General features: G+C 38.9%; 1 protein-coding gene across 1 annotated transcript in view; it reads right to left on the reverse strand.

The window, feature by feature from the left end:
- Positions 1 to 23,908, reverse strand: part of col8a2 (collagen, type VIII, alpha 2) — a 251,273-nt gene that overhangs the window by 159,059 nt on the left and 68,306 nt on the right. Inside the window, exon 2 of the mRNA XM_028819896.2 lies at positions 7,445 to 7,565. The gene's annotated coding sequence lies outside the window, so the exon portion shown is untranslated. The remainder of the gene's footprint in view (positions 1 to 7,444; positions 7,566 to 23,908) is intronic.

Consider the following 23,908-nt stretch of genomic DNA (forward strand, 5'->3'; position numbering starts at 1 on the left):
CAACATAGACTATTCTAGCGTGGGATTATGAAAAGGGTACATACATAAATGAGTTCAGTACTCTCAGTCCCACAGAATTTCAATTGGATTAAGCAAACTGTGAACATCCAGCAATCCATTTTTGAATCCAGTTCAAGCATGTGGAAGCTGATGCCTAACCTGGTGTGAAACAGTGGACAAAGTTTCAGTCCCAGAGCCCACACAAACTCAGACTCCCTAACACTACCTCACAGCTCCAGAGTCCGGAGTTCTAATTAAGGTCTGGGCTCATTCTGTGAGGGATGCATTATGTTCTCCCCTTGTGTCCATGAATTTTTCTCTATGGATTTTTGAATTGCTCCCATATCCCAATGCATGTGCTTGTTAAGTTAATTAGTTTAGTAAATTGGCCATGTACAGTATAAGTGCTTGTAGGTGTGTGTGTGAATGTGTCCTGCAATGGATTGGCACCCTATCCAGAATTAGGTTCTGCTTGATGATGCCAGCAATCCCATCATGAAATTCAAATCCTGATTTTATTTACAGAGCACCTGACCCATTCAGAGTACTTTATGAGTGTAATAGCACATGACAAATGTTTGCAAATATTTAATTAGTTCAAGAGCAAGCAATAATTGTAATGCATTCATTTGAAAATGTGACATAAAATAGGTGAAGAGATTTTTAGACAAAGCTGCTATGGAAGGTGGCTAGTGAGTTAAGATGGAGTGAGAAAGTCCTGAGTGGGAAATACCAGTCATAAAATCTGGATCATTCAGTGAGGCCTGAACTGAATGAAATACACATTCGGCGTTTCATTGTTTTGTATTTCACGTTGTAGCTGACTCTTGACCTCTGACCTATATGCTAACATTTTGAATGCTGTGTGAACGTGAAGACAATCCAGTCCATTTATCATGCAGTTTAAAGCACCCTGAGATGCATCAAGTCCTTGACCTTCAGTGTTCTGAGCTACTGTCAGTCAGAGCCAATTGACCATCATCTTTCTCTGCTTCCCATCAGTCTTACTGTAACCTTTCGTGACCCCAGGAAACACAGCTAATTATATGCCACTTCCAAGGGTTAGAGGTCACTTCTGTCGGACTACTTTCATTGTGTCACCTTTTTGGTGGCTTATCTGATATTTTCCTTCTGTCTCCTTTTTTTCTTATTCTCAAAGAAAATTACATTTCCTCAATATATGAGAGGTCGACTTTTAACTAACAGGAGATATTTTGGAGACATTTAAACTTTTAGCAGAATATCAGTGAGTTTCTTACATAATTAGGGTAAATAAACATAGTGGCCAAAAGACAAGCAAGGGAGTAGATTGACAAAATGAGGGCTCTAATGTAAAGAACTGCAAATGATCCCTCTATGAAATGCACTTATGGATGTAATTCAGTTTTAAATTATAATTCCAGAATAAGAGCTAAGCATGCAGTATATAGTGCTAACTGTAAATGTAAAAGACTGTCTTAAATATTTAATATTGTGTTTACATTTTCATTGTGCAAGTTGTGCTCAGTTAAAAAAAACAAATAAATGTTGGTAAAACAAGCTTTATTATTTTATGAACAAGGAACGACAACTTAAAGTTTACATTTCTGCGAAAACCCAAATTAATTTATAATTGTTAGGCAGTATGAAAATGTTACAGTACTGGAAAATATGAATATTTTTACATCAACTCTGATTGTTTTTTTGTTTTTTTGTAATAGTAATGAGAGGGCATATATTTGAAGAGCCCCAATATGTAAATCTTATGTGAGAGGGACACCTTGGCTAGCAGTACATCTGTGTAAATAATACATGTATTTAATTTCATAGACATTCCGAGAAGAGCTTTGAGCTGCAAACAAATGTTGTCTCTAGTAATGAGTCCCAAGATGTTGGGTGGAGCAGCATCTAGTCAAAGGCTCCATCTCCTTTGCCAAAGTCCGTTTCTAGCAAGTATGCATTTTCATCAATTGTTCTCATTATACAACAGGGTCCTCTTTGAGTTTGATTACTGTTCTTTACTCAGATTAATTAATGGAAATGCAGAAAACAGAACAAATCTTTGAAAGGTTAGAACATAAAGAGTTTATTTGTACTATACCTGGGCACGGATTCAAGCCCTTTCTACTAGGATGACACATGACACAATTAGGCATACGGTGAGAAAGAAACTACAATGGTATATGATTCTTTTCTTTGCTAATGCTGTATTTTTGCTTAACGATAAAGAACAAGGATGTTGTTCAATTAGCTCCCAGTCACAATGCAAGCAAGTAGTTACAAATTTTCCTCCTTTATAGCACGTTTTTTTCTGAGAATTAAAGTTGGTCCCAGTAGTAGCTTAGGCTGCAATGCATTCCATTTCCGTGAATGCTTTAGATTCTGAAAGACACTATTATATTTTCCACACGATCATCTATGATTGGCTCCTAATGTCACATGCAGTGTGAAACAGCAGGTCTTCACTGAGTTCCTCAATGCCACCATGAGATGGATTTATTAAACATTCTCTCTCTTGTGTGAAATTACACCCCCCATCTTCATTCTTAATACAGAAACGTGTTTCCTCAAAGCAGCCCAAAGCTGTGAGTTGTTTAATTTTGGAATATTCAGTTTTGTTTTCTTTGTATAAAGAAATCAATGCATTCTTTCCACCAGAGGAAAATCCTAGTAAATCAGGCTGAGCTCTCTCACACACACTCTTTTTAAAAGTGAAATCCCACTGTGAGTTTATAGAGATGCTTGAGACAAGTTTATTAATAGCCTGAAACACATTCACAGAAGGAAGTCTTTTAGATCCACAAAGGGCTTTTTATTTAATCTGGTCGAACGTCTTGTGCCATACCGAACTGACAACGGGCCGTTACTGTAAAGAGCCTTTGCACTTACATCTGAGAGCTGGTCGGGGGGGAGTAGGGGTGTTTCAAACTTGGCCATTACAGATTTTGTCTTTGCATGCAGTCCCATGCACTGTTCTCATTCACACAGCATTAAAAGATTCTACAGTGCAAAGTAAAACGGCGACTTCTGAGGGAACATTATATTATTATACTATCAGAATTACAGATCTCTGTTATGTGACTTATAGTCCCACCTTCAACAGTGAATCCAGTTTTCAGCTAGCCTGTGAATCCCTAAATGTTGTGTCTGTGCAGACATCTTACGAACAGATTTCAGATTTACTGTTAAGTCCTCCATACACGGCGACTCAACATGCAGTGAAAGCTTCTTGAATTCTTTAGTCCAGCCAGTAGTGATACCATCTGCTCTTATTAATATGGTCCTTATACTAATTGTGGTTACCAAAATGTACATTTGGATTGACAAAATACTGTAAAAAATTCTGAGGCAGATGTTGAACTCTTAAACTTCAATCTGTAGGGTGGCACAATAGATAAAGCAGCTACTTCAAAGTGATATACACATACAGTGGAGACCCAGACAGACCCCTTCACTTTCTGCACACTTAATTGTGTTGTAGATTTAAGTTTAAATGGATAAATTTGCCATTTTGGGAGTGCCACAGGAAAGGGTTCCAAATACTATTTAATACGTTTGAAGACCTTTCTAAAAACTAAAATATTTTGACTTTATCATTATGGGTCACTGAGTGTTAGACTAATAGCAGATTTATTGATTTAAAATTAAATCTACAACACAATAAAGTGTGCAGAAAGCTAAGTAGTGTGAATACTTTCTGAATCTACTGGAGCTAACTCACTGTCTGTGTGGAGGATGGCCATTTTCATAAATGAATATTGGCTTCATCCAGATAACACAGTTCTCTTCTACCATATTAAGAATGAGCATGGCAGGATGTGGGTGAATGGGCCCTGCAATCCAATTCTGTGCCTAATGCTGCAGGGATTGGACACATCTACTAGTTTATCTAAAATAATATAGACTGGTTCATAAAATGGATAACATTGGTGAAAGTATAGCCTTGTGAAATGTTTTCTCATTCAGTTTCAGAGGGATGGATTTTGAAGCTTCAGTTTTAAATTGGAGTAGCCCCGAAACCCTGTGGGCTTTATATATATTTTCATTTGTTGCAAAGCCAGAAATAATCCACAAACTATCACAAAAATAATTTTCTAGCACTGTACTATCTGTTAGTCAATATTTGTTTAGTTTGGCTCAAGTTATTACATTTTTCCAACAATCCTGTAGATCTGCCATCTGACTTACTTGCTTCTCAGGTTAATGGACGACTTTCCTGTATTTAAGAGCGGCTATATTCTTGGCAAGGCAGTGAAAACAGTTGTGTTTGTCTGGTTAGCCAACTTCCATGATGACTGTGTTTCTGGTTTGACTTTGCCTCTGCCATCCATCAACCGAGGTGTTTAATCCCTGTTTTAACTGTGCAGCTAGCAAATGCATGACCTGGTTGGAGGCTGCCTTGTCTTAGTTACAGTATGTGTGTCCATGGCAGCTGCTTTAATTACACTTGTCAGTGCAGTTCCCAGTCCCTCAGTCTAGGAAGTACTTTCCTGGGACCTCATTTATAAAACTTTTCCTGGATTTGAGCGTGAAAATATGCTCACTTCAAAACAAATCTAATTTATAAAAGCTGCCTTATGCACAGTTCTATGCAATTTACCCTTTATAAATCACAATCACCTTGTGAATATGCATATGTTGAATGGCACAGTGAATCCTCCATATTTGGAGCATGCTAATCAATCTCATAAATATCACAATCACAATGCTGCAAAACTTCACTGGCTGGTAGAGCAGCCTAATTGAGACCCCAACATCTGCATTCCAGAATATTTGGCTGTGCTCTGCAGCTGAGCATGAAAGACCATATGTGGCATGATAGCACCTCTTCTCTGTGCTCTAGGGGTCTGGGAAAAGTAGAAGGCATGAGCGTCTCAGAGGAAGGGCATGATCACCTGGCACATGTAATGATGTGATTGCTGTTACAATGAATAGTACAGGCCATATCAAAAACTGAGGGCTCAGCCAGTTACATTAACAACAAGCCAGCCACAACGTACAGCACCACCACGTCTGTCAGAGTGAGTTTGCCTCAAAATAAATGAATCACAGTCTGACCGAGGCTGTAGAGACACAATGTTTGCCAGTCACATCTTGGATGACTTGTGCATTAAAGGAGCATAACTGCTTACAGTTAACTGTTTATTGCAATATGAGTGCAGTATAGTGCTCCAATTATGTTAAGAGAACTGGACACTGCTGCAAATTGCCTTTTTATATTGGCAAAACATGTTTTTTATTTTTATTTTTTTGCAAATCTAGACCCACACCATACAAAAACTGGATGTAGTGCCTTGCCAGTTGGTTAATGGCATCCAGCACAGCAGGCATCATGGAATGAAGCTTGGCTGAGATATTCATGACCTATCAGCCAGTTCCCTTAGAAGTGACAACAGGTAGCCAATATAAACTGAGGAAAAACCAAAAGAAGTCCTTTACTTCAAATACGTAGCATTGACCCTTTAAAAAGGGAACAGAAACACTAAACACTATCTGTACATTATATTGATCACTTTTGAGGTTAAATATGTTTGTCATATTAACACACATTATAATAACAGCTGGACAACATTAATTAGTATGCATGTGAGCCATCATTTTTCCTCCAAAATGATGCATACAGATGGGTCAAAATTGCCATAAATATACGTAAGATCAACCGTTAAGTTTTCTTTTATAAATCCTGACATTTGTGTTGGAAGGTGTGTACCCACGTTTTGAGCCTCATTTTGTGGATATGCAAGCTTTAGAAACGAGGCCCCTGGTGTCTATCCCTATGATTTTTCTAACTGTAGTTAAGTTTGTTTGTTTTTTTTCTGTTTGCATGCTGATACGTTTGGGCATCAGCTATGTTCTGAGCAGCTTGGAACCCATTACGGAAAGTTACACAAAAACAACACTGAATACCTGCTTTTCACCCTGGCAAAGCCCCTTGAGTTAGACTCCACATACCTTTCCATTGTTAAGGTTGTCTGAATTACAGTATAGTTTGCACTTCTAATTTAATCCTTATTTTCTGTAGAATTGCATTCTAGTTGCTCATTTGGTTAACAATTCACTAACTCTGAAGAGATTTACTGGTTAAAAGCCCTACTTTGTTTATGACCACAATTTTGTTTACCATAAATTTAATTTAAAAACTTAACTTAAAAAATAACATCAGCAATCCATCCATCCATCCATTATCCAACCCGCTATATCCTAACTTCAGGGTCACGGGGTTCTGTTGGAGCCAATCCCAGCCAACAAAGGGCACAAGACAGGAAACAAACCCCAGGCAAGGCGCCAGCCCACTGCAGGGCACACACACACACACACACCAAGCACACACTAGGGACAATTGAGGATCACCAGTCCACCTAACCTGCATGTCTTTGGACTGTGGGAGGAAACCGGAGTACCTGGAGGAAACCCACGCAGACATGGGGAGAACATTCAGCAATCCAAGAAGTATAAAGGAAAATTACTATTACTTTAATTTTTTATATACCCAGCTAGACCATGAGAATTTGAATTTGATATTTTTAGAGTGACATGATAACACCGTGGTTAGCAGCTGTAGGAACATCTTTACTATATCTGTATGACCCTTCTCTGTGTATTTTAGTTATCTCTGAAATTCCAAAAGCAAACAGGTTTGGTGATTTGGCTACTTGCATAACAATGTGTTTTTAAATTTTTAATGAATATTCCATATGTGCATGAGTGGGCATTGTGATGGACTGGCAGTCTGTTCAGTGCTGGTTCTCACCTTGTACTGCCAAAGTAGGCTCTGGCCCACTTGCACCTTATATTGGATTAAACAAGTTATGTTATATTTGCATTAATAGTCAATGCTTTTACCATGCTGGTTATTAGTTACAGAAAAACAATAAAATATTATGTATTACTAATGCTTATTTTTGTTTTGATATACTTTGTTAAAATTATATGCAATTATTAATGAAAAACGGGCATTTCTTTTACTGATTTGAAAGCCTATGAGAAGACAAATTATTTGTAAAGCACATTAGCTTGGAAAACCGATGTTGATAATGAAAGGATCAGTTACCATAAAATACCATTTCATAAGTGGTTTGTCAACAAATATTGCATTCACCTTTATTCTGCATTTCATATCTTTATTCAAGAAGTAACTGGCTGCTTATCAAGTCTAAAATTCCTCCCAAAATATAACATTTTGCATCTCCCTGGCCTACCAGATAAATATTTCTTCCACTCCAAATTGTTTGTGCTGATCCATTACTTCCCCATTGTAAATAATTATTGCACATGAACAGGCAGTCTCGCCAAAAGTGTTACATAATGAAGAAAAATGCCAGTAGTAAAGATTTGTGGTCAACCCATTAAAATATCCCTAAAAAATATTATAAAGCACAACTGCCAGGTTCATTTCCAGCCTCAAGCATGAAATATCCAGAACAGCAGAGTGCTTACTGCCTGGGCTGAATGAAAGTGAACGTACCTATCAAGAAAAAAAGAGTTGCAGACAAGGTTCTGGAATTGCAATTATCCTGTTCCAAAACCTTCCTCTTCATGGAAATGAGCCAAAATACACACGTTCCTCTTGCTATGAACTTCTTGTTCTGAAAAAGACAAAAAAAAAATGACTAGACTAATGAGTGTTGATTTCACCAGATTCTCAGAAATCAGACCGGGTGTCAAAATTTGTGTCTGTACCTTTCATTGTTCTCTATATTGCATGAGATGAAAAGGGCCAGGCGGCATGGTGGAGCAGTGGGTAGCACTGCTGCCTCGCAATTAGGAGACCCGGGTTCGCTTCCCGGGTCCTCCCTGTGTGGAGTTTGCATGTTCTCCCCATGTCTGCGTGGGTTTCTTCTGGGTACTCCGGTTTCCTCCCACAGTGTATTGGCGATTATAAATTGTCCCTAGTGTGTGTGTGCCCTGCGGTGGGCTGGTGTCCTGCCTGGGGTTTGTTTCCTGCCTTGCGCCCTGTGTTGGCTAGGATTGGCTCCAGCAGACCCCCGTGACCCTGCAGTTAGGATATAGCAGGTTGGATAATGGATGGATGAAAAGGGCCATGTTTTGAATGTAACCTGAAAGAGTACAAGTACTCCTTTAAAAACAAATGAGGCAGTACTGAGAGTACCATTCAGCCAGACAGATCTTCACTCTTACACAATCACATTCCTCATCAACAGAAAGTAGCACTAAGTAGTTTGTAATAAGAAGGCACCATTTTTGAAAAAAAAAATCATCTTTTCCTAATAATCACAATATCTGTGAGAAAGTACTCTTTCTGTCTTTTTAAAATAAGATTAAGAAATTTGAAACACAAATAAGTTATGACAGGGAAGCAGAGCAGTAAAAAAAATATGCCTGGCTATGAAGTGGGGTGGTTTGGAAATACTTTGTTGCCAATCTTCAGTCTTAATAAGCCCAGCGATTGCGGCAAGAGGACTGTTGGCAGCATGTTGAGAAGTGCATACCAGGCTCTCTCTTTCTTATGAAAAGATTCCAAATTCCTTCTGCAGAATGCCAGCTAGACAATGCCAGTCCTTTTGAGAGGTCTAGAATGGCCACATGATCTCTGCCTGCCAGGGCCCCCAAGATATCATCGAAAAGGGCATCTAAACTCGCTTCTGCCATTTCAAAGGAATGGTTATGGTGCTCACCATGTACTGTAACAAAGAAGAGAGCTTCAGGCACTGTGTCTGTACAGAGTATTCCCTTTCCATCCTGTTGAGATTTTATTGATGGGTAATGGTCAGTGGTCAGTCTAGAGTAAAGTTTTATTACCACTGACTGTTATGGATGCACTTTGAGGAGTCTGCATTTGAGTCTGCCATGGCAGCGACACTGTAGCACAACACATCACCTGTCAGTTCATCTTTAGACCCAAGCTTATTTATAGCATTTGTTTTAAATTTGGAATTGTTACATATATTTAATTGTCATTGTTTTGTTTAGTGGTTTGTGTATAGTGTATTATTCAACCACGCACTATATCATTGTGGCATGTTTCTGCACTGGTGGTAGCAAATGCTTTTCATTGTAAAAAAAAGATATTAAATTTAACTGAAATTGTAATTCTGACCAAAACACAAGTTAGAAGGAATATGTTGACTGCTGATTTTTATAGCGTGTCTTTGGAACATACAGTTGTGCCTGCTCTGTTGTTCTCACATGATTGAGCTGTGCTTTGCTATTATATTTTGTTTCTTAAATAAAGTAAAAATGAATGATAAAAAACAAATAATATATACTACATTTCTCTTTCCTGGTGCCTGTATTAGCAAAATTATACAAACTTTGATCTGTTTTTGAAATTTCTTACAGGATATTAGGGAACCTCAGCAGCATAAGGCCCATGGCAGGGATTAATATGGCCCACTCATGCACACAATCACTCTCTGTTATAGGCCATATCCACACTACACTGCTACATTTTCATTTACAGTGTTTTTAAATGAAAACATTTTCCATCCATACAATTATTTTCACATTGTTTGCAAGCATATTTCTATCCACACTAAACAAAAACAATCTTTGTCCATACGATCATTTTTACATTGTTTAGAAATGTGTCTCCATCTACACTAAAATGACCAAAAACACATATGACAAGGACATTTAACTACATCAGAGGATAAATCCTTAAAGGAGTAGTAATACCGGCGGCCACAGGATTTATCACAAAACTGTAGCAACCAGTACATTATTTGCCTTTTGCACTGTCACAGGTGGCTGGGGGGGCGACTCGGCCGGGACACCCCGGAGGACCGGAAGAGGGCTTATGCCTTCCCCAGACAATGTGGGGGTGACCGCCCTGGTTGCTATGGGGACCACGGGTACAGAGCTTTGAAGCTCAACCCTGTAGGGGCCCGTGGTCACCACCGGGGGCACCCCAGTGCCTTGGGAGCCCTGGACCTCAGCACTTCCGCCACACCTGGAAGTGCTGGGGGGAAGAGGAGCAGGGACACCCAGTGTGCTTCCGGTGATGCAGCCAGAACTTCCGCCACACTGGGGAGTACTGGTGGAAGATTGCTGGGAAGGACCTGGAGCGCTCCGGGAGTCCCCGCTTCTCTTCTCCCCAGCACTTACCATAGGTACCAGGGTGGTTGCCCCCACGTGGTCTGGGGAAGGCGTAAGCCCTCTACAGGTCCTCCAGGGCATCCCGGTCGGGTCGCCCCCCAGGCACCTGCGACAGCACATACAATACAATACAATACAATTTATTTTTGTATACAGTAATCCCTCCTCCATCGCGGGGGTTGCGTTCCAGAGCCACCCACGAAATAAGAAAATCCGCAAAGTAGAAACCATATGTTTATATGGTTATTTTTATATTGTCATGCTTGGGTCACAGATTTGCGCAGAAACACAGGAGGTTGTAGAGAGACAGGAACGTTATTCAAACACTGCAAACAAACATTTGTCTCTTTTTCAAAAGTTTAAACTGTGCTCCATGACAAGACAGAGATGACAGTTCCGTCTCACAATTAAAAGAATGCAAACATATCTTCCTCTTCAAAGGAGTGCGTGTCAGGAGCAGTGACTGTCACAGAGATAGAGAGAAAAGCAAACAAATCAATAGGGCTGTTTGGCTTAAGTATGCGAAGCACCGCGGCACAAAGCTGTTGAAGGCGGCAGCTCACACCCCCTCCGTCAGGAGCAGACAAAGAGAGAGAGAGAGAGAGATAGAGAGAGACAGAGTTTGTTTTTCAAGCACAAATCAATACGTGCCCTTCGAGCTTTTAAGTATGCGAAGCACCGTGCAGCATGTCGTTTCAGGAAGCAGACGCACAAAAGATAGCAACGTGAAGATAATCTTTCAGCATTTTTAGACGAGCGTCCGTATCGTCTAGGTGTGCGAACAGCCCCCCTGCTCAATCCCCCTACGTCAGGATCAGAGAAAGTCAGCACAAGAGAAAGAGAAAAGTAAGCTGGGTAGCTTCTCAGCCATCTGCCAATAGCGTCCCTTGTATGAAATCAACTGGGCAAACCAAATGAGGAAGCATGTACCAGAAATTAAAAGACCCATTGTCCGCAGAAACCCGTGAAGCAGCGAAAAATCCACGATATATATTTAAATATGCTTACATATAAAATCCGCGATGGAGTGAAGCCGCGAAAGGCGAAGCACGATATAGCGAGGGATTACTGTAGCCCAAAATCACACAAGAAGTGTCGCAATCGGCTTTAACAGGCCCTTCCTTTTGATAGCCCCCAAGCCTTGACTCTCTAAGAAGACAAGGAAAAACTCCCAAAAAAAACCCTAGTAGGGAAAAAATGGAAGAAACCTTGGGAAAGGCAGTTCAAGGAGAGACCCCTTTCCAGGTAGGTTGGGTGTGCAGTGGGTGTCAAAAAAGAAGGGGGTCAATACAGTACAATACACAGAACATGTATGCAGCATTCAAACTGTACAAAATAAAATGTAGATGCACACAGGTAAGCAACACAACAAGCGCCATGTTGGTCAATTCTTCAGTGCATGCTATGTTGAAATATGGTTTTCTTCTGCGAAGGGTAACCAATCAAGAAAGGCCTGCATAAATAAACATGAACCAATCGGAGTGTGATTAGAGTCTACATTTTCAAAAATCTACACTTACAGCTGTCCACATCACAACACGGGCTGCATTTTCAGAAGTATATGGCTCTTGAGATTGTTTTCAGAAGTCTCTGTTTTCAGAGGCTGAAAAAAAAATGGAGTAGTGTGGACAAAAGACAAAAACGGAGACTAATGTCTGCGTTTTTAAAGCAAGAATATGGCAGTGTGGACGGGGCTTTACTGGACCACCTTGGGCTTTTTAATTAACCTAAGTGCATATTTTAATTTGTGTGATAAAAGTGTTGAAAGTGGGAGAACTTGCAGGTTTAGCACAGACTTCATGGATTATATCTCCAGTGCGCCTATGGCCAGTACACAATATTACCAGCACAGCTACTTTGCTGCTTGTTATATACTGTACCAGTATAAAGATAGGTTTTGTAATGAGGATACATTGGGGTAAACAAAAACAGGCTAATTCCCTCAATATTCCATACAAAAAACGTTCCATCTCATTTATAATGAGCTCCAAAATAATGATTGAGTACTCTATTTTCTACTATATTATGTTTTACAAAAAAAGATAAAAGAGGGGAGCTTGTCATCATTTATGGAGTGTAAAGAATTGTGAAGCCATTTGAGGATCTAAAGAAAGATGAAGGCTGTCATTATGTCTAAAAAACAGCATAAGAAGAGAAACCCAGTATCAAGGCATACTGTAGGTATAGTTGATCTGAACAAGAAAGAAATACAGACAGAACGGGAGGGCTTGGCTTGTTATCCTGCTGTGGAGCTGTCGGCCCCTAATTCCACTGCTCTCACGCACACTTCACCTCTAATGGAGTGTCTAAGGTATTTATTGGATTGGGGAATGGCTGCCCTCTGCCGTCTGTGTTTAATGGGCCTGAGTATTATGTTTGTATGTTTCCATTCTCTGTGCCAACCTCTTTTAAGGTTTTTTTTTTCCTGCAGCAGCAGCAGCTTCAGTAAATGTTATGTGGAAGCATGTTATTTTTCTGGGATTTTAATCCTTATTGTATGAATGGTCTTTTTCCACAGTAAGTTGTGCTACATGTTTTAGTTTTGCATTAGTGGTGATCAAAGTGACTGGTCTGAATTTTCAATAAATAAAATTTCAAGAATTTAGTTTTTTTTTAGACTCTGAGAGAAAATGTAAACCACCTGCAGCACTCATACAGTATTTACAAACCTATATTCAGCTTTCCATTTTGTGTGAACGTGTCTTGTACAGAATATTATGCGGGATGCCAGCCATCTGCATTTCAAATGGTTCATGCACATTTCAGCATTACGTGTACAGCCCTAAAAATAAAATATTCCAAAAGCCCAGACTTACCTACTCAACCCCTACTGAAAATAAAAAAAAACACTTGATGAAGTTTACTTTTGCTGTCATATTGTTGATTTATTTACAAAATATACTGTGACACTATATAGTTTGTTATGTATTAAAAATATATTTACAACAAAGTGAAATGACTGCCCCCTTAATTTTTGATGCTGTTTGACTGCATGAAAAATAAGTACATACAAATAAACACATAGGAACATTTACACTACGTGACCATATGTTTGTGGACAACTTGCCATCAAACATATGTGACTGGACACTTGATTCCAAAACCTTAGGCATTAGTAAACCTTAGGCACTTTTCTGGGAAGGCTGTCCACAAGATTTTGGAGTGGGCCTGTGGGAATGTGTGCCTATTCAGCAAAAAGAGCATTTGTGAGATCAGGTACTGATATTGAACGAGAAGACCTGGTCCACAATCCTAAAGGTTTTCAGTAAGGCTCAGGTCAGAGCTCTGTGCAGGCTACTTGAGTTCATCTACACCAAACATGTCAAACCATATCTGTATGGTTCTGGGTTTTTTGCACAGGGTCATAGTTGTGTTTCTCCAAACTGTTGTAACCATGTTGGAAGCTCATAATCGTCTAAAACATCTTTATATGCTGTAGCATTCATAATACCCTTCTCTGGAACCAGAGGGTCTAGCCCAGGCCATAAAACAGCCCCAGATCACGATCTCTCCTCCACCTTACCTTACAGTAGGCACTATGCAGATCAGAAGGTAGCATTGACCTGGGATTTGCCAAACCCAGATTTGTCCATCAGACTTCCAGATAATGAAGTGTAATTGATCACTTCAGAGAGCAATTTCCACTACACCAGAGTCCAATGGCAGTGTGCTTTACACCACATCAGCCAATGCCTGGCATTGCACATAGTAATCTTAGGCTTGTGTACCAAGATGTCCTGCTTGGGGTAATCCTCTGCCCTGTTTCATACTTTTAACCTTGTAATTCCTTTCTAGACATTTAGCCCTGTATAATGGTTCATTTAAAGTTAAATATAGCAGCACTGTTAACTGTAATTCATATTCTGTAACAGGCCATGTCTTTCGTCAGCTATTTAGAGTAATATAGTAGTTTTTTTTTTAGAACTATTCATATTGTTTTTTGGTTATTTTAAGTGGAGTGCAGCTCTGCAGTTTTTTGATTTGCACTTACCTGAACTGCTTTAAAACCTGTACAGTTACAGGCCTCCCAAAGATGAACATGAAACTATTAGTTTTAGCATAAACAGAAAGATTCAATTTTGGTCTTTATAATCAATGGCTCAATCAAGAAATTAACCAACAAGTAAATAAAAGTGAAAACTACCTCTCTACTCCTACAGTGAAAAATAAAAGCATTTTGCAAAACTCTCCCAAGCTTGTCACTTTATAAAAACACATTGTTATCAATGTCACAAATTTCAAAACAGCAATACCAGTTTAACAGCACAGGATCTTCAAATTAATGACAAAGAAAACAATATATTTTTGCTAACATAATTAATCAGAAATAATGTACTGCACATATAGTATAAAGTATCTTTTGTGATAAATGACATCACACTGTACTTTTACTCTTTAAAGCCCACTTCTACAACAGAGGAGTGAACACCAACCAGAAAGTCTATAAAAAGGAATAAAACAAGCAGTTCCAATTGCTGGTATTACTGACTAACTAGTGTTAGTTTTCTACTTGATGAGTTGAATATTACCAATCAGATCCAGAGCTTATATTATGTATACACAGCAGTATATATCTATTTGTAAATATCTATCCTTTTATTTTCTGAGCAATTCAGGTCTATGGACCCAATAACCTGTTGTGGCAGCACTGGTATTGAGGCAGCAACCAACTTGGACTATTGTGCTGTCATATGATGCCAGTTTAGATCCACTTTTAATCTAATATTCACACCATTGATTATATTGAGGGTATACCCGAGGATCTGGAGAAAAACCCAAACAGACACAGGCAGAACATGCAAACTCTAGGATTGTCAGAATTTGAATGCTGGAGGTAGCAGGCCTAATGACCATACCAGTAGTTAAACGTCAACTACATTAGAATTGTAAAACTACTGCTACAAGTGTGTTTTTTTCTGGACTGGTGTGATGGTGGTTTGCAGCATGCAGGATTCACCATAACTTTAAAAGTAACTGGTGTACAGTACATAGATTAAAATTTATTTTGAATCTTTCCATTCATGTAAAGGTATTTGGGCTGCTACAAGCTTTTTCTCCAGTAGGTTCTTGCTATCAACACCAAAAGTGATGAATTCACCATCTTTTAAACTTATGTTAATTTTTAAGGATGCTGCAGAGCACAAAACTAGACCCAAAAAACACCAAGAGGGCTTCAAAAGTACCAAATGAATGGTATTTTATTAACTGCATAAAAATACAAAGATGCCTGTACTTTCATGGAGCCCCCTAAGGTAACAAATAAGCAGAAGAAAACAATAAACCAACATTCCCTTTGGGTTTACCTATACAGGTTATCTCTGTGTCTATGAGTTGGGATGTCTGAAGCTTTTACCCACATTTCTAAAGCAGACACATTTTCACATTTCTCACCTCCCTGACTCTTCCACCACCACTTCTGGTGTCTCCTCCTCCACCTACTTGCCAGGTTTAACCGTTGTCTCTACTCCACATCCGGCTCTAAACTCCTGGAACATTTGACCAGAAAGGGTTCTTAGGCCCCCTAACTGAAACTACTTTTGGACCATAGTCAAAATTACTTCTGGAGTCAAGAATGTTCTGTTGAACTTTTGGGTCTGCATAGGCAATACTTTCCCTGTTGGCCACAGTTAATCCTGAATCTCAGCCTTTATAAGAGTCAGACATACCTGAAGAGAGCGGTCTAATCAAATATGAAACAGTGGTCCAAGTATAATGTCACATAACCCCACCTGCCACAGCTGTCATCAGTATGCTTGGAAGACTCCTGACTCATTATTATAAATTTACCCTAGACTCCCGAAGTTGTACTACCATCCCTGAAAGCCAATTCTATGGATCCTTACAATATTTTGACACATGGCATCCCTGCTGGAGCATGAATTGAAAAAACTCCCATTCAGGAAGGTATGTACTGTATCATGTATGTACTGTATCATGCTGTAATCCTGATCCTGACTATATCTGCCTTGACAATGAGAAAAAGATGATATTCATTTTAGCATTCTTTGCGCACATGAAAGTCTATAGTTGATGTGGGATTTGGCAATATTATAAGATCACAGCCTTTCTAAGAAATGTGGATATGAGTTTTATTGTTTCATTAATGAAATCCATTGTACAGAAAGTGATTGATAGTAGCACAGTGGTTGGAAGAGAGTGGCAGGAGTGATTTGTGATAGAAGAGTACCTGCAAAAATGAAAGGGAATGCCCATAAAATGGTAGTGAGAGCAGGTGTGCTGTGTGGTATGAAGACGGTGCCACTGACAAAAAGACAGGAGGCAGAGCTGGAAGTGGCAGAGATGAAGATACTATGGTTTTCAGTCAGAGTAATGAGGGAAGACAAGACTAGGAATGAGTATATTAGAGGGACAACACAGGAATGCCAGTTTGGTGAACAAGTGAGAGAAGCTAGATTGAGATGGTTTGGGCACATGCAGAGGAGAGATGAGGGGTACATCGGGAAAAGGATGTTGAAGATGAACTGCCAGGCAAAAAGAAAAGAGGAAGGCCAAAGAGGATAGATGCAGTGAGGGAGGACGTGAAGGCAGTCGGTGTGGAAGAAAATTATGTAAAAGACAGGGATAGATGGAGGCAAATGATTCACTGTGGCAACCCCTAATTGGGAGCAGAAGAAGAAGAGGAAGATTATTTAAGACCTTAAAAATCAGACCTGATGCTTTGTTTATGTTGTTTTCATAACCTAATAATCTTGAATAAACCCTAAACCAAAAAAAGTATTATACTTGCAATGAAGCAAGACGTTAACTTCAGAACAATTAAACCTTGTTTCCTAGCCATGCGATTTAACCAAATTGCTGATATGTTGCCTGATTCTCATGCACTCAGCACAAGACAGGTCTGTAAGAGTAGGGTATCTTATTCAGTTCAGATTGCTGTGCTGCTGATTTCTGGAGTTCTTTAATAGGATCTGTTTTCATACAATAAGCAGCTCAGCAGACTCTTATGTAAACTCAAAGTGTCAAATCAGCAAGTCAACTGTATGAGCTATTAAAGCCAATTTTTTACTCTTTTCTGCTTTTATGAGAAAAACAGCTGCTCTCCCTTCGTCTGTCATTTCTTCAATGGAGATATATTTTGTGTGAATATCATTTCATTGTGTTTATTAAGCAGGGAAGAGCCTCATGGCAGTCATGACATATTCATTTAAAAAGTAGTTTGCAAATTCTTTGTTAATAAAGTAAATCAACATTCTGTCTTTCGGCACTGAATGGGTAACAGTGAGATGGACCAAAACAAAAACGAGCAAGATCGATTTTACTCAAAGTATGTCATAGACAGTTCTTTTGTTATTTGATATTTATTAAATTATTTGGTCCTCTTTTTTATTATTTATTTATTGTGCTTGCTGCCAACCATCTGTTTTCACTCTATTGTTGTTAGCTGTGGCCACACTGTCTGGCTGAAAGGAAGATGGCACACACTTCCTCCAACTTTAGTCCTTTTCATTTTTGGCCCGCAAAACACATTTCAGAACTCCTATTTTCATAATTTTCTGTGTGTCTACTTCTGTAGTATTCATTTGCTTCCAAACCATTATATTAAAGCCCTCAATTGCATTCAGATACAAAGGGAGAGAATGTAAGCCAAATCTGTACTGTGGGCTTTAAAGAAATTTCTGCTGGTAAGCAGCATTCAAGCCCAAATATACTTTTAGAATGATGCCGATTCACAACAATGTGACCACCTCCATAAATAACCATATTTTACTTAAAAATATAACCGCAGTTGGTTCAATTACTACTGTGCATTCAATTTAGAAGAGAAAACATGATTACTCATAGTGTTTATTTTGTCACTATAATTACAAAATACACTGTAGCTTTCACTGAGTAACTTATTACTATTAACATATGCAAATGTATTAATTGTTGTAGAGAATTCCCTCCTGTAAGTCCAACACTCGATAACCTGCCTATCATATTACCACAGTATTAGATGTTATTGCTGCTAACTACTGCTTACTAACTACTGTATACTGTTATTAGGAGTAAAAGAAACAGACTACACCATTTGATACTGTGACTGCTATTAGTATAAACATTAACACATACGGTATTTTGTTTAAAAAAGCCCATTCATTTTAATGTAGTTTTTCAATTTCTGTTTGCCTAGTCATTCTAAAATAACATCAGATTTGGATTTAAAGTAATAGTTAACACTACAATGGTAGGTACAGTAATTGGTTCCAAGTATTAACATTCATAATTAACACAGTGGATTCAGAAAGTATTCATACCCCTTCACTTTCTGTACGCTTTAATGGATACATTTTTTTCGCATCAATCTTCACTCAATAACCCATGAAGACAAAATGAAAATATGTCTTCAGAAAAGTATGTAAATTTATTACAAGTCAAAAACTGAAAACTCTCATTTATGGAAAAATTCAGACCCTTTACTGTAGCTCTTCACATTGTGCTCAGGTGCATCTTTTTTGCTTTAATTATCCTGGAGATGTGTCAAGAACTTGATTGGAGTCCACCTTTGGCAAACTGAATTGACTGGAAATAGTTTATAAAGGCACACAGCTGTGTAAATAAGGTCCCACAATTCACAGTGTATGTCAGGACAAAAAACAAGCCATGAAGTGCAAGAAACTCTTTGTAGGCCTCCATGATAAAATGGTAGTGAGGAATAGATCAGGATAAGGGGATAAAACCATTTGTAAGGCTTTGTGTGCTCTTAGGAGGACAGGGGTTTCAATAAGAAGTAGATGTTTAGAACCGCCAGGACCACTTCCTAGAACTGGGCAAAGTGAGTAACCAGGCAAGAAGGATCTTGGTCAGGGAGGTGACCAAGGACTCAGTGGTCACTCTAAAGGAACTTTTGAAGTCCTCTGGTGAGATGGAAGAACCTCTCAGAAGGACAACCATCTCAACAGTACTTTTTCAATCAAGCCTTTATTTTAGAGTGGCTAGACAGATGCCACTCTTGAGAAAAAAGGATATAATATATCACTTGAACTTCAAGCACTATGTCTAGTGAAGATCAGGATCTGGTCATCATCTGCCTAATACCATCCTTACAGGTGATGTATTATGATGGATGCATCATACTATAAGGGTGCTTCTCAGAGGCAAGGACAGGGAGAATGGTCAAAATTGAGGGAAATTTGAATGCAATCAAATACAGAAAGGTCTTTGATGAAAATCTGCATCCTCAGATTGGTGAGATGATTCACCTTTCAATATGACAATGACCCAAAGAACAGAGCCAAGACAATTCTGGAGCAGCTTCAGGCAGTACTTGAAGTGGAACCAAATTACTGGTGGTGTTATGTTTATGGTGATACAGTAGCATTCGACTGAGGAGCTGATGGGACAGGGACTCCCGTGAAACTTCAAGTGCCACAGGTACGGCGTGGTTGTGTAGTACACTAAACAGAAATTAGAAAAGTTTTTAGTATTACATAGAGTGTTTACCGGCCCACTTCAAGCAATGGCCTGAGGAAACATCTCTGACTGTCCTTGACAAGCCCAGCCAACGCCCAAACTTAAACCCCATAGAAGATGGCAGTTTGCAAAGGTTTCCCATCCAATCTAACAGAGCTTGAGAGGATCTGCCAGGAAGAATGAGATAAAATTGCCCAAATCCAAGTGTGCAAAACCTGTACAGACTTACCATGAAGTCTCAAGCTATAATTGCTGCCAAAGGGACTCCTACAAAGTACTTAAAGAATCTGAAAACTTATATGAAGGAGAGATTTCAGTTTTTGATTTTTTAATAAATTTCCAAACCTTTCTGAAAACGAGCTTTCATTTTGTTATTATAGGTTATTGAGTGTAGATTGTTGGGCAAAAATGGCAAATATATCAATTTAAAATGAAATCTATAACACAGTAATGTGTGCAGAAAGTGAAGGAGTCTGAATACTTTCTGAGTACACTGAACATTTTTATAACTGTGTCCACTTCACTGCTCTTGGTTTAATTCCTAGAGAGGGGAGAGATGTTGGGAGTCTGCAATAAAACAGTGCGTTGCCGCACCCACTACAGGACAAACTACTTCAGGATCCCAAATTAGGACCCGAGCACAGCCGTGCAATAGGTGACACCTCAGCACCACACTAGTTCAAATGGAGTGGAACAGCGTAAGGTTTTTTACAGTGGTGTGAATGCCAATCCTGCCACCAACCTCCTAACTCAAGTTATATTTGCATGTAGTTTGCATGTTCCTGTGAATTGTCTCCAGGAAATCCAGGTATGTCACCAATGTCCAAAGCCATGCATAACATAAACCTTTTAACCCAACTCACGGAAACATGGTGCTAGTAGCATTGAGTGCAAGGTGGGAACGTGCCCTGAACAGGAGGGACACCATTCCATCATAAGACTCACCCATGCACAAAACAAATGACGAGGATGGATAGGATTAGAAATGAGTACATTAGAGGGTCAGCTCAAGTTGGACAGTTGGGAGACAAAGTCAGAGAGGCGAGATTACATTGGTTTGGACATGTGCAGAGGAGAGATGCTGGGTATATTAGGAGAAGGATGCTAAGGACAGAGCTGCCAGGGAAGAGGAAAAGAGGAAGGCCTAAGCGAAGGTTTATGGATGTGGTGAGAGAGGACATGCAGGTGATGGGTGTAACAGAGAAAGATGCAGAGGACAGAAAGATATGGAAGAAGATGATCCACTGTGGCAACCCCTAACGGGAGCAGCCAAAAGAAGAAGAAGAAGGAAAAAATAATAATATTATTATTATTATTAATAATAATAAAGTAATAGAGAATGACTTTAGTATAAATTTATAAATCGCACAAAAAGAAACAAATGTAATAAAAAGCCTAACAGACAAAAAATAAATGTGTATTATACTATCCCTCTGCCATTCCATGTCTGATAAAGTCTAAAGAGAAATAATTCCGAAGAAGAATTATAAAGCTGACTAATGACCAGATGGCTACTCGTTCCTTCATAAGTCTAGAGATTTTGGTCAAGGAGGAGGCCTTGGAATAATTCATTGTAACAAAATGCAAATCACTTCTAAAAATTTAGGCAACTTTACATCCTATGAGGCATTCATTTTAAAAGTTGAAATTCAAAATTCAATTATCACTCCATTAAATGAAGTTATTTCCGATCACTACTTAACTACATTTGATTTAGTCCTGCCCTTGTCAACACACTCCCAGAATAAAACAAAGACAGTGCGACATCTAGATTGTAATTCTGCTTCAAAATTTATAGATACTTTGAGTAAGTCGAGTGTAACTGCGGAAAACCATTCAGATCAGTTAACATTAAATGTAAATGTGGAAAACAATTTAGATCACCTAACATCACATTATAATGTGACCTTGAGAAATGCTCTGAACACAGTGGCTCCCCTTAAAAGAAAAGTGATCAAAGCACACAGAAACTGTCCCTAGTTTAATGAAAACACTCGAGCTCTTAAATTAGAGTGTCGAAAACTGGAGCGCAGATGGAGAACAACAAAGCTACATGTCTTTCAAATTGCATGGACAGAGAGTGTTAATAAATATAAAAAAGCCCTCTTTAAAGCTCGCTCAGAATACTATTCTACGTTAATAGATAACAATAATAAAAATCCTCGGGTACTGTTTAGAACAGTGGCTAAATTAACGAATGGAAATTCAGATCAACAGTGCAAAATACCAACAGATATTAGCAGTACAGACTTTATGAACTTCTTCAATGAGAAAATTAAAAATATAAGATCCCAGATCTCTGCATCACACTACAAACCAAATACTAGCTTAGCAGACCCTGTCTCACATTGCACTCAGCACTTTAGTAATTTTAATCCTGTAACTGAGCAGGAAGTCTTAACTTTAATTTCTAAAATGAAGCCCACTACTTGTTCCCTAGATCCAGTGCCAACAAAACTAGTAAAAAATGCAATGAATGTTCTTGCAGCGCCTATTCTAAACATTATCAGTAGTTCATTATTGCATGGCACAGTACCTGATACACTAAAAGTGTCAGTCATTAAACCATTACTTAAAAAGTCAGACCTTGACCCACACATACTAAATAATTATAGGCCTATTTCAAATCTACCGTTTCTCTCTAAAATACTAGAAAAAGTAGTCGCCAATCAGCTTCAGTCACACCTTACACATTACAATTTATTTGAGAAATTCCAGTCTGGTTTTCGCACTGGTCATAGTACAGAAACGGCACTAACGCGGGTTGTAACTGACATTCTGATATCCTCCGATGAAGGAAACTCCACTGTAATTATGTTGTTGGACTTAAGTGCAGCATTTGACACCATCGACCATTCTATTTTACTACACAGGCTAGAAAATGATGTTGGACTTACAGGCACCGTGCTCGCTTGGTTTAGTTCTTATTTATCAAATCGATTCCAATATGTACAGAAATGTGCTGACAGTACTCCATCATTATACACAGAAGTTCAATATGGTGTCCCGCAGGGCTCAGTACTGGGACCTCTACTGTTTTCACTTTACATGCTTCCACTGGGATCTATCATTAGGAAACATAATGTTAATTTTCACTCGTATGCAGATGACACCCAGTTATACCTTTCATTTAAATCAGATGAAGTTTCTCTGATGTTGTCTTTAATTAGTTGTGTTAGCAAATTAAAGGAGTGGATGAATGAGAACTACTTGTCTTTAAATACAGATAAAACAGAGATGTTAATTGTTGGAGGGAATGACGCTGATCATAACAATATTTTGTCATCATTTAACTCAGTTGGAATCCCAATTAATTTTACTGAATCAGCCCGCAATCTAGGAGTTATCTTTGACTCTAGCATGTCATTTAAAGCACATATTACAAAGTTGTCCAAAACATGTTTCTTCCATCTTAAAAATGTTAGGAAATTAAGGCGCTTTCTAAATAAAACAGGATTCTGAGAAATTAATTCATGCATTTATCTCTAGTAGGATTGACTACTGCAATGCAGTGTTCACTGGATGTTCAAACTGTTCTTTATACAGCCTCCAGTTAATACAAAATGCGGCTGCAAGAATTATTACAAGAACAAGAAAATACGAACACATAACTCCAGTTCTTAAATCCTTACACTGGCTCCCGGTTAAGTTTAGGGCAGATTTCAAAATCCTTCTTTTAACATATAAAGCATTAAATGGCCGAGGTCCAGCTTACTTGTCTGAACTTATCATGACTTACAAACTAGAGCGCACATTAAGATCTCAAGGTGCTGGTCTGCTTATGGTTCCAAGGATTAATAAAATAACAATGGGAGGTCGAGCTTTTAGTTACAGGGCCCCTAAACTGTGGAATGGTCTGCCTGCTACTATAAGAAATGCCCCTTCGGTCTCAGCTTTTAAATCCCGGCTGAAGACTCACTACTTCAGTTTAGCATATCCTGACTAGAGCTGCTGATTAACAGTACATACTGCATCTCTGTTGTTAGTCATTAGCACTAAAACATAAGTATCATGATAGTTAGAATTGGATACTAACCCTCACCTATTCTGTTTCTCTTCTCGGTACTCAAATGTGGCACTTGGTGCCATGGCCCACCTGCCAAGTTGTTTTGCCTGCCTAAGGTAAAGTCATCCCTGATGGAGGATTGCAGGAATCGTGAGAAAGAGGGGTCCTTTCATCGGATTGGCTGGCCCAACACTGCTTCAGCCGTGGAATGGCCAAATGGGGGAGGCAGCTTGATGGATGAGGTCTCCAGGAGTCTAAAATTATCTAAATCTTATTATGTGATATCATCTACTGTTAAATTCTGCTCCGTACTTCTAAAAAATTTTTAAATTTTTTATTGAGGATTTGTTCTGTTCTGTGTATTGTATTGTATTGTATTGACCCCCTTCTTTTGACACCCACTGCACGCCCAACCTACCTGGAAAGGGGTCTCTCTTTGAACTGCCTTTCCCA

Source organism: Erpetoichthys calabaricus, chromosome 14 (genome assembly GCF_900747795.2).
Source record: "Erpetoichthys calabaricus chromosome 14, fErpCal1.3, whole genome shotgun sequence".
Taxonomy (NCBI): domain Eukaryota; kingdom Metazoa; phylum Chordata; class Cladistia; order Polypteriformes; family Polypteridae; genus Erpetoichthys; species Erpetoichthys calabaricus.